At 47.5% G+C, this 12,241-nt stretch overlaps 1 protein-coding gene across 1 annotated transcript in view; it reads right to left on the bottom strand.

Moving 5' to 3' along the window:
- Nucleotides 1-12,241, bottom strand: part of SSC5D (scavenger receptor cysteine rich family member with 5 domains) — a 68,686-nt gene that overhangs the window by 11,846 nt on the left and 44,599 nt on the right.

Raw genomic sequence — 12,241 nt, 5'->3', positions numbered from 1 at the left:
TAAGTGCTTAGACCTGCTGTGGGACAGTGTTTCTGTGGAAGAGAAGGCCCAGCCCGCACTAGCAGTGAGGTTCCCTCGCTGAGAGCTCAGCTGAAATCACTGAGAGCTGGGTGGAACCTCAAGAGACCAACTCGCAGAGGTCACAGTGGCAGGTGGCAGCAGAAGGTGATGGCACAGGTCCATTGGCAACAGAGCAATGGAGTGATCATGGCACAACGAACAACAATGGCCAGAGGAAACAGTGAGCAGCTGGAGGAACAAGCAAGGTGCCGCCTTGACCCCCACCTGGGAGGTGAACTCATGTGAAAGCACCTCTGAACTCCTGAGTCTCCACTGACCAAGGACAATACCAGTGAGTGGGGTGCGATGGAAGGAAAAGTGAGGGGCACGTTACATAAACATTGGTTTGTTGGACTATATTTTAGTGACTTTGCTGCAGAATGCTAGATTTGTGACTGGGAATGGAAACTTTATATAAATGTTTTCTAGTAGGCCAAGATTTTTAAAATACATTATTTGTCAAGGTTGTTATCTCACATCATTGCTATCGTGAGAGGTCATTATGTTGGGGAGTTTCTGTACCAAACATTTTTATTATTATAATTTAATTTTTACATAAGAATGGCAATACTGGATCAGACCAATGGTCCATATAGCCCAGTATCCTGTCTTCCGACAGTGGGCAAGGCCAGATGCTTCAGAGGGAATGAACAGAACAGGCAATCATCAAGTGATCCATCCCCTGTTGCCCATTTCCAGCTTCTGGCAAACAGGCTAGGGACACTCTGAGCATGGTGTTGGATCCCTCCCAGTTCTGGCTAATACCCACTGATGGACCTATTCTCCAAGAATTTTTCTAGTTCTTTTTTTAATCCTGTTATAGTTTTGATCTTCACAGCATCCCCTGGCAAAGAGTTCCACGGATTGACTGTATGTTGTGTGAAGTATTCCATTTTTTTTATTTTTTTTAAACCTGTTGCCTATTAATTTCATTGGGTGACTGCTAGTTCTTGTGTTATGTGAAGGATTAAATAACATTTCCTTATTCACTTTCTTCACATCAGTCAAGATTTTATAGACCTCTATCATATCCCCCCCCTTAGTCGTCTCTTTTCTAAGCTTAAAATTCCCAGTCATTTTAATCTCTCCTCCTGTTTCATACCCCTAATCATGTTAGTTGCCCATCTCTGTACCTTTTCCAATTCCAATATATCTTTTTTTGGATGGAGTGACCACTTCTGCACACAGTATTCAAGGTGTGCGCGTACCATGGATTTATATAGATGCAATATATTTTCTGTCTTATTATCTATCCCTTTCTTAATGATTCCCAACATTCTGTTTGCTTTTTTGACTGCTGCTGCACATTGAGTGGATATTTTCAGAGAACCATCCACAATGATTCCAACATCTTTCTTGAGTGTTACCAACTAATTTAGACCCCATCATTTTGTATATATAGTTGCGATTATGTTTTCCAATGTGCATTACTTTGCATTTATCAACATTGAATTTCATCGGCCATTTTGTTGCCCAGTCACCCAGTTTTGTGAGATCCCTTTTGTAACTCTTCACAGTCTGCTTTGGACTTAACTATCTTGAATAGTTTTGCATCATCTGCAAATTTTGCCACCTCATTGTTTACCCATTTTTCCAGATCATTTATGAATATGTTGAACAGTAATGGCCCCATACCGAAGACCCCTCAGGGCTACCTCTATTTCTCTCTCTCCATTCTGAAAACTGATAATTTATTCCTACCCTTTGTTTCCCATCTTTTAACCAGTTACTGATCCATGAGGACTTCCCTCATATCCCATGATGGCTTACTTTTCAAAAATCTATTTTAAATTAAATACATTTTTTAAAAAAGTTATATTTGTTTTAGAAATCTAGAACTGTTATGTGTTTTGGTGTAATCTGCATTATCTTTACGTTAAATTTGCATTACCCTAACAAAACATTTAATTTATGGATCTCTTTTTTTATATGTTGCAGGTCAAAGTGAAAATGAAAAGACGAAAAAAAAATACAACAATTTTTCCACTCAAAAACTAACCAAGGTGAAGAACACATCAAGAACCAAGAATACATCAACATGTCATCTGAAGGTTCAAGTGGTGTATCTACATCCAGCCAGGCTGAAGCACAAATACAGCTACCTACTGAAGAAATGGTGACTCCGAAACCTAAAGGCAGTTCCCGATGTTTGTCGGTCAAAGTGTTCCCATTTATTTAAGTTACAAAAGATGGCTACTGGTGCACCTCTTGCAAAAAAGCTTACAAAGAAGGAAAGCTTTCCAATGCTATAATTGGTAAAAGTGGAGGACTTTGGTTTGTCAGATGGATCAGCAAAGCCAATGCTGACAAACTGTGTGAAAAGGCTGCAAAACACCATGCCTCTGGAGTGCATCAACATGCAGAAAGCCTTATAAGCCCCCTTCCAAAGCCAATTTTAGAAGTACTTAATGAGGCTATTAAGAATGCTGGAGACTCAACACAGTTCATGTGAACAAACATGGCTGTGGCATCCTACTTTCTATTTAAGCAAGAGATACCACACACTACAAACTGGAGTCCAATGTTAGGTGCATGGTCACTTGTTCATCCTGAAGTTGAACACTGGTTCCGAACAAGACCAGCAAATGCTTACTACCTTTCTACAAGAAACTCAACTGACTGGCTAGAAGCATGCGGTGCAACAGTGAAAGACTCAACAGTTGAAAAAGTGAAGAACTCTCTCACCACATTCAAAACATTTGCATACATGGCTGATGAATGCACCGATGCAAATGGGCATCAAGTATTAAGTCATTGTATACATTATCTTGATGTCAGTGGTAGGCCAGTAGATGCATTTCTAGATCTTCAAGTTATAGAAGACACATCTGCTGGATCTGTGACAACACACATCTTAAGAGTTAAATGCTTGTCAATTGGACCCCAAAGATGTGGCTGCTTGTGCATTTGATGGAGTTGCAAACTTCTCTGGAAGACATGGTGGAGTACAAGCTTTGCTCAGAGAAAAGTGCAATCCTAATCTCTCCTATACACACTGCAGAGGCCATCTACTCCAACTAGCACTAGTACGAGCTACAGACTCTTCAAAAGGCATTTAAAGTTATAAATTTAATGTCTTCATTATATTCTTTTTTCAACAGGAGTCCAAAAAGACTCTATATCTTGGAAAATATAGAAGATACACTGGGACAGAAGTTCAAATTAGTCCAACCTGGGAAAACCAGCTGGCTTTTTCATGAGTGATCCTTGGCTGTTGTCTTAAAATTATTCCAGCCATTGTTATTGGCTTTGGAAAGTATCTACCAAGATGGGATGGATCTAAGTAGTGAGGCTTGTGGATTACTTTTGCTACTACGTTCAGAGAAGACTATTGCCATTCTCATAAGCACTGACTTCTGCTGGTGCTGGTGAGTGCTTGATGCCGCCTCTGCCCCCGGCCCATCCCCAAAGTCCACACCTCAGCCCCACCTCATCCCGAGTGCACCGTGTTCCCACTCCTCCCCCTCCCTCCCGGAGCTTGTTACATCACAAAACAGCTATTTTGCAGTGGCAAGTGCTGGGAGGTAGGCGGAGGAGCGGGGACACGGCACACTCTGAGGAGGAGGTGGAGGGTGAGATGAGGTGGGGAAGGGAGCTTGGCTGCCGGTGGTTGTAGAGCACCCACCAATTTTTCCCCATGGGTGCTCCAGCCCGGGAGCACCCAGGGAGTCAGCACCTATGGCCATTCTCTCTCTTGCAAGTCTACTGTTGAAACCACTTGGGTCATTAAACAATGCCATCCAGGCATCTGCTACAACAGTAGTAGATCTTTGTCCAGCAACAGGAGCTATCCATTGAAAAAGTACTGGAAGAAGCAAAGACTTCAATCCAGAAGTTGACTAATGAAGGCATTTATCTTGAATCCCTTAAGTGAAGAGAACAAGAAGTGTTTAAGACAACTGAAAAAGTACACAGACTTGATTCTTAAATCTACAGCAGCAACTTCTAGATTCTACTCAACCGCTACATAGCTTTTACAGATCCCTGTCCTATAAAACACTGACAGTTGAGTAGAGTGAGGCACTACCAGCAATGGGGTTGCCATTTGCTCAGGACAGAATAGAGAATTTGAACACAGAGTGAAATATCATATGACGAATGAATGAATATTTGACTTCTTTTTTTTTTTTTTCATCACGAGTGGCTCAACCCGATCTTTGTGCTGTTTCCTGGGATGAAAGAAGTAGGAATTCATCTCTTCCTACTCCCAGTCACAACAGCTACAGTTGAGTGTTCTTCTTCATCATTGAATAGAATTTTAGTGAGGAAGAACCCTGTCTCCAGTCACAGCAGTGGGGGATATTACAGGTTTGGGGTAATTAGCTGAGATGGAAATCACCCAGAGTGACGGGGGAAGGAGCCCCAGACTTCATAAAAGGATCCCAGGTTTCTACTGCTTCGGAGTGGCTGCAGGCTCCATTCGATCCCACAAACAGAATCTATGGTTACAGAGCCCCCCATTGTACTGTCATGGGCCAGGAAGATCAGAGCAATCAGTGACAGGGAGGGTCTCTCACTGAGGCACATGTACTGCTCCCTGCAGCGCAGGCCCTAAGTGCCGTGCTAGAGCACTGGGCTCCTCACTGACTGCGAGGGGAGAGCGCCCCCCTACTGAGCCCCCATCCCGCTCCCTGCAGCGCAGGCATGTAGACCTGTGGGGGGGAAATGGGGTCAGCACTGACACCATGGGAAGAGCAACACCTACTGTGACACCGAACCGGCTCCCTACAGTACAGGCCCTTAGCACCAGGCTGGGGCACTGGGGTCAGCGCTGACTCAGACAGGAGAGCTGGGTCTGTGCTGAAACTTCACAGCCCGATCCCTGGAGCACTGACAGTGATGTGATGGAGGAGGAGTACTTGTGGCACCTTAGAGACTAACAAATTTATTTGAGCATAAGCTTGCGTGAGCTACAGCTCACTTCATCGGATGCATTCGGTGGAAAATACAGTGGGGAGATTTACACACACACAACATGAAACAATGGGTTTTATCATACACACTGTAAGGAGAGTGATCACTTGAGATGAGCCATCACCAGCAGGAGTTGGGGGGGAAGGAGGAAAACCTTTCATGGTGACAAGCAAGGTGGGCCATTTCCAGCAGTTAACAAGAACGTCTGAGGAACTGTGGGGGGTGGGGTGGGGGGGGAGAAATACCATGGGGAAATAGTTTTACTTTGTGTAATGATTTATCCACTCCCGGTCTCTATTCAAGCCTAAGTTAATTGTATCCAGTTTGCAAATTAATTCCAATTCAGCAGTCTCTCGTTGGAGTCTGTTTTTGAAGGTTTTTTTTGTTGAAGGATAGCCACCCTCAGGTCTGTAATCGTGTGACGGGAGAGACTGAAGTGTTCTCTGACTGGTTTTTGAATGTTATAATTCTTGACATCTGATTTGTGTCCATTTATTCTTTTATGGAAAGACTGTACCCCCCCCCCGTTTCATGTTCTCTGTGTGTGTGTATATAAATCTCCCCACTGAATTTTCCACCGAATGCATCCGATGAAGTGAGCTGTAGCTCCCGAAAGCTTACGCTCAAATAAATTTGTCTCTAAGGTGCCACAAGTACTCCTTTTCTTTTTGTAAATACAGACTAACACGGCTGCTACTCTGAAACCTGTGGTGGAGGAGGGTTACCTGAGCACACAACACCGGCATCTTCTCCATGGTGACAGTTACTGTCTCCCCAAGGCCAAGCCCTGCAAGCGGAGAGGGCAGCTTCTGTCCCTGTGCAGTTGACGTCATCCAGTCAGATATGGTCAGTTCCTTGCCCAAAGTGAGCCCCGGCGGGGGCTGATGACGCCATCCCACAGCCCAGCTACCTGCACATGACTGAGGAATCCTGTAAATCCCAGCTGTGATCACACATAGTTCCCCACTTCTTGTTATAAAACACCTTGACTCTCCCAATGCAGTGACTCGAACCATTCACCAGTCGGAGCTGAGCCACTTCTGAGATGCCAAAGTCTGCAAACTCCCAAGGGAATAAACGCTCAGGGAGGTTCCTATGCATCTGATCTCTCGTGTCGCTGGGGAATGTAGCGCCTCCCGCCAACAAATCTGACCGGTCACTGCACACAGTGACTGCCTGTCAAGGGCTCCACACCATTGACCAGGCCAATCACTTGGGCAATGTTGAAGTTCGTCCACTCCTCTGAAGTTTGTCACCTAGTTAGGCAGACTGGACTGCAGTCTGACCTACTGCTCCCACTAGAGCACTTAAAAAGATCACCCTCCGCACTGCTGACGGGAATCTCCTGGGGAGCAGATTTACACCCTCACTCCTGGTACTGGTATTTGCTTCAGTGGGATACTGTGCAGTGCTGCAGGACAGATGCTGTCATAAGCATCTTGGTGACTGGGAGTTGAACACAGTCACCCCTGTCATTGATAGTTGCCTTAGCCTGACATCAGCATCGAATTTATATGTGTTGGCTCCATAGCTCCCTGAAAACGTCACCCAGAGTCTATCCCCCTGAGAACTGCCTGGAGCACAGTGACGGCAGCCAGGAATCTGCTGCGCTCCAGGCTGACAAGGGTTGCGCCCAGTGAAGAGGCAATGCACACTTCCTTCAAGCAGACCGGCCTCTTCCTGAAGCAAACACCTGCCCCTGTGGTTCCTCCTGACTTGCCACAACTGACTTGGCAACGTTGTTTTGTGGCAGCTATTGCTGCACTCGTGTCTAGTGCTGCCAGCCCAGGACAAGTCTCAGATGAATGATGGCAGAGCTGGGCTGACAGCTGTGTCCTCACAGAGGGGCGGCAACTCTGGGATACAGAGTCTGGCTTGATGATGAATATCAGAAACCCTAACTTGTATCTGCCTATTTCCATCATGCGACACAGAGCCTGGACTAGAATTAACGTTCTCTGACTGGACTGGTCAGAGGAATTGCTACAATGCAGAGATTTGACATAGCCCGATCTTCTCAGTGTGCATGGGGGGCAGCAATACAGAAAGTCACACTTGGTGGAGGAGAGCCCTGTTAGAAGACTGGACCTTGAGGATGCACAGTCAGATGGCTGAACAAGCTAGAGGTAAGCAAGGTTGGAATGAGCTCTCCCTGACAGCTAGTCATGAGCTGGAGAGGGAAAAGTCTTCAGGACCAGATGGTATTTCCATTAACAAACCCATTCTGCTGAGGCTTCCAGCAAACAGCTGTGTTGGCTGAGGCTTGGTTAAAAATCAATGTAGTAATTGAATGCAGGGGTAGTGAAATGTTGTTGTCCTGATTCTCTGAGTAAAGGGCAGCAGAAATGTGCTTAGCTTGCCCACAGCTGAACCCACTAACCAAAGGGCTCAGACACTAAACCCCTATCAAGAGTGAGATAGGTGTGGGCTGTGTGTAAGAGGTCTAGGTATGGTTTAATCTGCCCCTCCCCACTCTTCAAAGGTAGAGCTAATTAAGGTTCCATTTTGGTTTGTGATCACTAGAGCTGAAATAACCTGCTGTGAGACAGTGTTTCTGCCCAGCCTGCTTCAGCACTGAGGTTTCCTCAATAAGAGCTGACAGTTACTGAGAGCTGGGTGGAGACTCAGGAGAGCAACCTGCAGAAGTCACAGAGAGGCAGGGGGCAGCAGAATCATAGAAGATTTGGGTTGGAAGAGACCTCAGGAGGTCATCTAGTCCAGCCCCCTACTCAAAGCAGGACCAACCTCAACTAAATCATCCCAGTCAGTCAGGGCTTTGTCAAACCAGACCTTAAAAACCTCTAAGGATGGAGATCCCACCACCTCCCTAGATAACCATTTCAGTGCTTCACCAACCTCTTAGTGAAATAGTGTTTTCTAATATCCAACCTAGATCTCCACTGCAACTTGAGACCATTGCTCCTTATTCTGTCATCTGCCGCCACCACTGAGAACAACAGAGCTCCATTCCAAAGAGGAAGACTGCTATGAAATCCCCCCTCACACTTCTCTTCTGCAGCCGAAACAAGCCCAGTTCACTCAGCCTCTCCTTGTAAATCATGTGCCCCAGCCTTCTGTTAATTTTCGTTGCCCTCTGCTGGACTCTCTCCAATTTGTCCACATCTATTCTGTAGTGGAGGACCCAAAACTGGATGCAATACTCCAGATGAGGCCTCTCCAGTGCCAAATAGAGGGGAATAATCACTTCCCTCAATCTGCTGGCAATGCTCCTACTAATGCAGCCCAATGTACCATTAGCCTTCTTGACAACAAGGGCACACTGTTGACTCATATCCAGCTTCTCATCCACTGTAATCCCCAGGTCCTTTTCTGCAGAACTGCTGCTTAGCCAGTCCGTCCCCAGCCTGTAGCATTGCATGGGATTCTTCTGTCCTAAGTGCAGGACTCTGCACTTGTCCTTGTTGAAGCTCATCAGATTTCTTTTGGCCCAATCCTCTAATTTCTCTTGGTCACTCGGGACCCTATCCATACCCTCCAGCGTATCTACCTCTCCCCCCAACTTAGTATCATTTGCAAACTTGCTGTGGGTGCAATTCATCCCATCATCCAAATCATTAATAAAAATGTTGAACAAAACCAGTCCCAGGACCGACCCCTGGGGTATTCAACTTGATACCGGCTGCCAGCTAAACATTGAGCCATTGATCACTACCCGTTTACCCCGACAATCTAGCCAGCTTTCTATCCACCTTATAATCCCTTGAGCCAATCCATACTTTTGTAATTTACTGGCAACAATACTGTAGGAGATTGTATCAAAAGCTTTGCTAAAGTCAATATATATCATGTCTACTGTTTTCCCATAGCCACAGAGCCAGTTATCTCATCGGAGAAGGTAATCAGGTTTGTCAGGCATGACTTGCCCTTGGTGAATCCATGTTGACTGTTCCTGATCAACTTCCTCTCCTCAAGTGCTTCAAAATGGTTTCCTTGAGGACCTGCTCCACGATTTTTCCAGGGACTGAGGTGAGGCTGACCAATTTGTAGTTCCCCGAGTTCTCCTTCTTCCCTTATTTAAAGATGGGCTGCCTTTTTCCAATCATCTGGGACCTCCCCTGATCACCATGAGTTTTCAAAGATAATGGCCAATGGCTCTGCAATCACATCAGCCAATTCCCTCAGATGCAGAAGGTGAGGCTGGCAGGGCAGCTGCCACCAGAGCAAGGACCCAGACAGCAGAGCTAGCCAGGCGCTCTCCTCCTCCCACACCATGTGGGAGGTGAACTCAGACAGGTGCACCTCTGAGTCTTCACTAACCAAGGAGAACCACTGTGAGTGAGTGGTGTGCGGTGGAGGAGAGGCACATTAATGAAACTTTTGGTTAGAATCATAGAATATCAGGGTTGGAAGGGACCTCAGGACGTCATCTAGTCCAACCCCCTGCTCAAAGCAGGACCAATCCCCAATTTTTGCCCCAGATCCCTAAATGGCCCTCTCAAGGATTGAACTCACAACCCAGGGTTTAGCAGGCCAATGCGCAAACCACTGAGCTATCCCTCCCTGCAAGTTGCTGGAGTCCAGAACAAGAGACAAAAGACACTGTCCAACTTACTCTGGGGTTGGTGTTTTGCTCGTGTTTTTACGTTTATAAAGCCTGTTTCTGGCTTTTTCCCAAGTTAATGTCGGGGGGCTTCCCTCCTTTTATTAAAAAGTTTCCTTTCTGCACTGAGACTCTGTGCTTGCAAGAGGTGAAGCTTTCCCTCGTAGAAGCACCCAGGGGGTGGTGTGTAATTGTCCCCAGTTACGGGGTGGGTGCTCAAGCCAGATCTGTGTTATATTACTGAAAAGGAACCCCTAGATATTGAACCCGGACCTGGTTGCTTCCGACGCCACTGACGGAAGGGTTACATAGATATCGACTTGTGATGTACACAAAAGAAGATGACGCCCCCCACTGATATGCAGCAACTTCTGGGGTACGACAGGGCAGCTGAGAAAGAGGACAGGGAAATATGTAAGATGTGTAGGACAGGAAGTGCGGAAGAACTGCGTCTCCGGTGTCCAGCTCTTGGGGAAGTTACAACTTCAGGACTAATTCCCTGAAATGCAAATCCGCCGGAACACAGTGATTAGGAAACAGACTCTTGAGAAATTGGTCCTGGATTTTAAGTTTATGTAAGCGGCTGCAGGCTCCATTGACGCCAAATCCAATCAGTGGAAGCTGCAGTTACCCAGGTCCCCACTGTGGACTCTGGCCCAGAGATAACTAGACGCCAACTGGCAGAGGGCACAGGGGATCCCCGTATAACTCTAGGCATCCCTGGGGGGGAGAGATGCACAATAGATCATGTAGAATGGTATGTGAGGGCTCCACCAAAATCCAGCAGCCCCCTGGCCAACCTAATGGGGGCAAGATGTTTGTATGGGACATAGTTGAAGAAAGATGTAAAATGTAGATTATGAGACTGCTGAAGTGAAGCTTGTCACTGCGCCATGGCAATCCCTTGGGCCGAGCCAATCAGCACATAGAAAAAAGCCCAGCCGCGGAGACAGGCTATATTCACTATCTGTCTGGGCCCAACGGGGGCCTGAGAATCTACAAAGACAAAGATCCACAGGATAAGTCGCCGAAGAGAGACCTCCTCTGGGAAGAGACAATGGTCTGTACCTACAAAGAAAGAGGAGAGGGGACAAGAGCTCCCTTTCATCCTGGGGGCGGCTGACAGTGTTTCTCAGGAACAGGAGATCACAGTCAAGCCTGGAGTAAAATCCTGTGTAAGGAGACTGTTGCCCCCTTACTAACATTCAGTGGGGGTGTTTTAGTTGCTAGCTCCCAGTACTAAAAGGGGAAGGGTCGATGGGAAATCAGGACAGTCCCCAGGAACAATGGGGAGAGGCCAATGCTCCAAGTCAGCCTGAATGACGGGGCGAGCAGGCTAATCAGGGAGTCAGGAGGCCAGGGAGGTCCCTGGGTCAGACGGAGTGGGGCCGAGCTGAGCTGGGGAGCAGAGCTGGGCCAGATCCAGAGAAAGAGCAGACTCTGTCCTGAGAGCAGAGCTGCAGCCCCAAAGCCAGACGCACAGTCCAGAGAGAGCAGACTTGCCCTGGGAAGAAAGCTGCAGCAACCAGAGCCAGAGGGGCCAGAAAAGCAGCCCAGGAAGCAGGACAGTGCTGGGAACAGAGTCACAGAAGCAGCCTGCAGAGCAGAGCTGTAGCAACCAGAGCCAGAGGGGCCAAAGAAGCAGCCCAGGGAGCTGGAGGCAGAGCAGCAGCAGCAGTGCTGAGACAGTGTGGTGGAGCTGGGGCTGGGGCAGTCCGGAGCTGGGTGTGGTGAGCAGCTGGGGAGAGCGAGGGGGACCCTGGGCAGTGGGCCCAGCACAGGGAGACACCTCAGCCAAGAGGCTCTGCAGGCCAGGCTTCAATTGTAACCCTGACAGGGCAGGGGAGACACTGGGAAGAAGGGTCCTACCACTTAGAGCCTGAGAGCGTGTGGCCACCACCAGAGCAAGTGTCCAACCCACAGCATCCCTGCAGCACAGCCAGGGCCTGAGAAGAAGGCCTGGGACTTGCAAGGAATAGACTGTGAACTGCCCTGATGTTCCAGAGACACTGTTTGTGATGTTCCCTGCCACAGAGCGGGGTGATGTTTCCTTTAACCTTTCCCATTTTTCCTTATTCTTTTTAAAATTAATTGTTGATTTAAATAACTTGCATTTGCTTTAAATTGTACGTAATGGTCAGTGGGTCAGAGAAGTGCCCAGTGCAGAGAGAGGACCCCGGAGTGGGGACACCCTAGCCCCTGTCCTAGGTGACCACAGCAGGGTTGGGGGTCAAGCCCCCCAGGAATCCTGGGCCCAGCCTTGTTGGTGTTACAAGGACTCTGCCAGACAGGAGAGTAGAAGGGGAGTCCTCAAGGGCAGGAAGGCCACTGGGTAAAGGAAGTGGGAGCAAGGACTCAGATTCTTTTGCTAGCCCACTTCACCAGGGTAGTGCAGAAGCCAGGAAAGTTACCCACAATAGCGGAACTATTCCCCTGCCTACACCTGGAAGGATTGTGGGGTGAGCGTTGCTCTACCAGACAGAAAAGTATCTCGTTCAATGAGTCTAGGCCAGGGATCTCAAACTCAAATCACCACGAGGGCCACATGAGGACTAGTTCATTGGCCCGAGGGCCGCATCACTGACACTTGGTCTACACTACGAGTTGAGGTCGAATTTAGCAGCATTAAATCGATTTAACCCTGCACCCGTCCACATGACGAAGCCCTTTTTTTTTTTTTTTTTTTTTTTTTTTTACTTAAAGGGC

Source organism: Dermochelys coriacea, chromosome 23 (genome assembly GCF_009764565.3).
Source record: "Dermochelys coriacea isolate rDerCor1 chromosome 23, rDerCor1.pri.v4, whole genome shotgun sequence".
Taxonomy (NCBI): Eukaryota; Metazoa; Chordata; order Testudines; family Dermochelyidae; genus Dermochelys; species Dermochelys coriacea.
The sequence above is the reverse complement of the archived record's forward strand: the minus strand, read 5'-3'. Positions and strand labels throughout refer to the sequence as shown.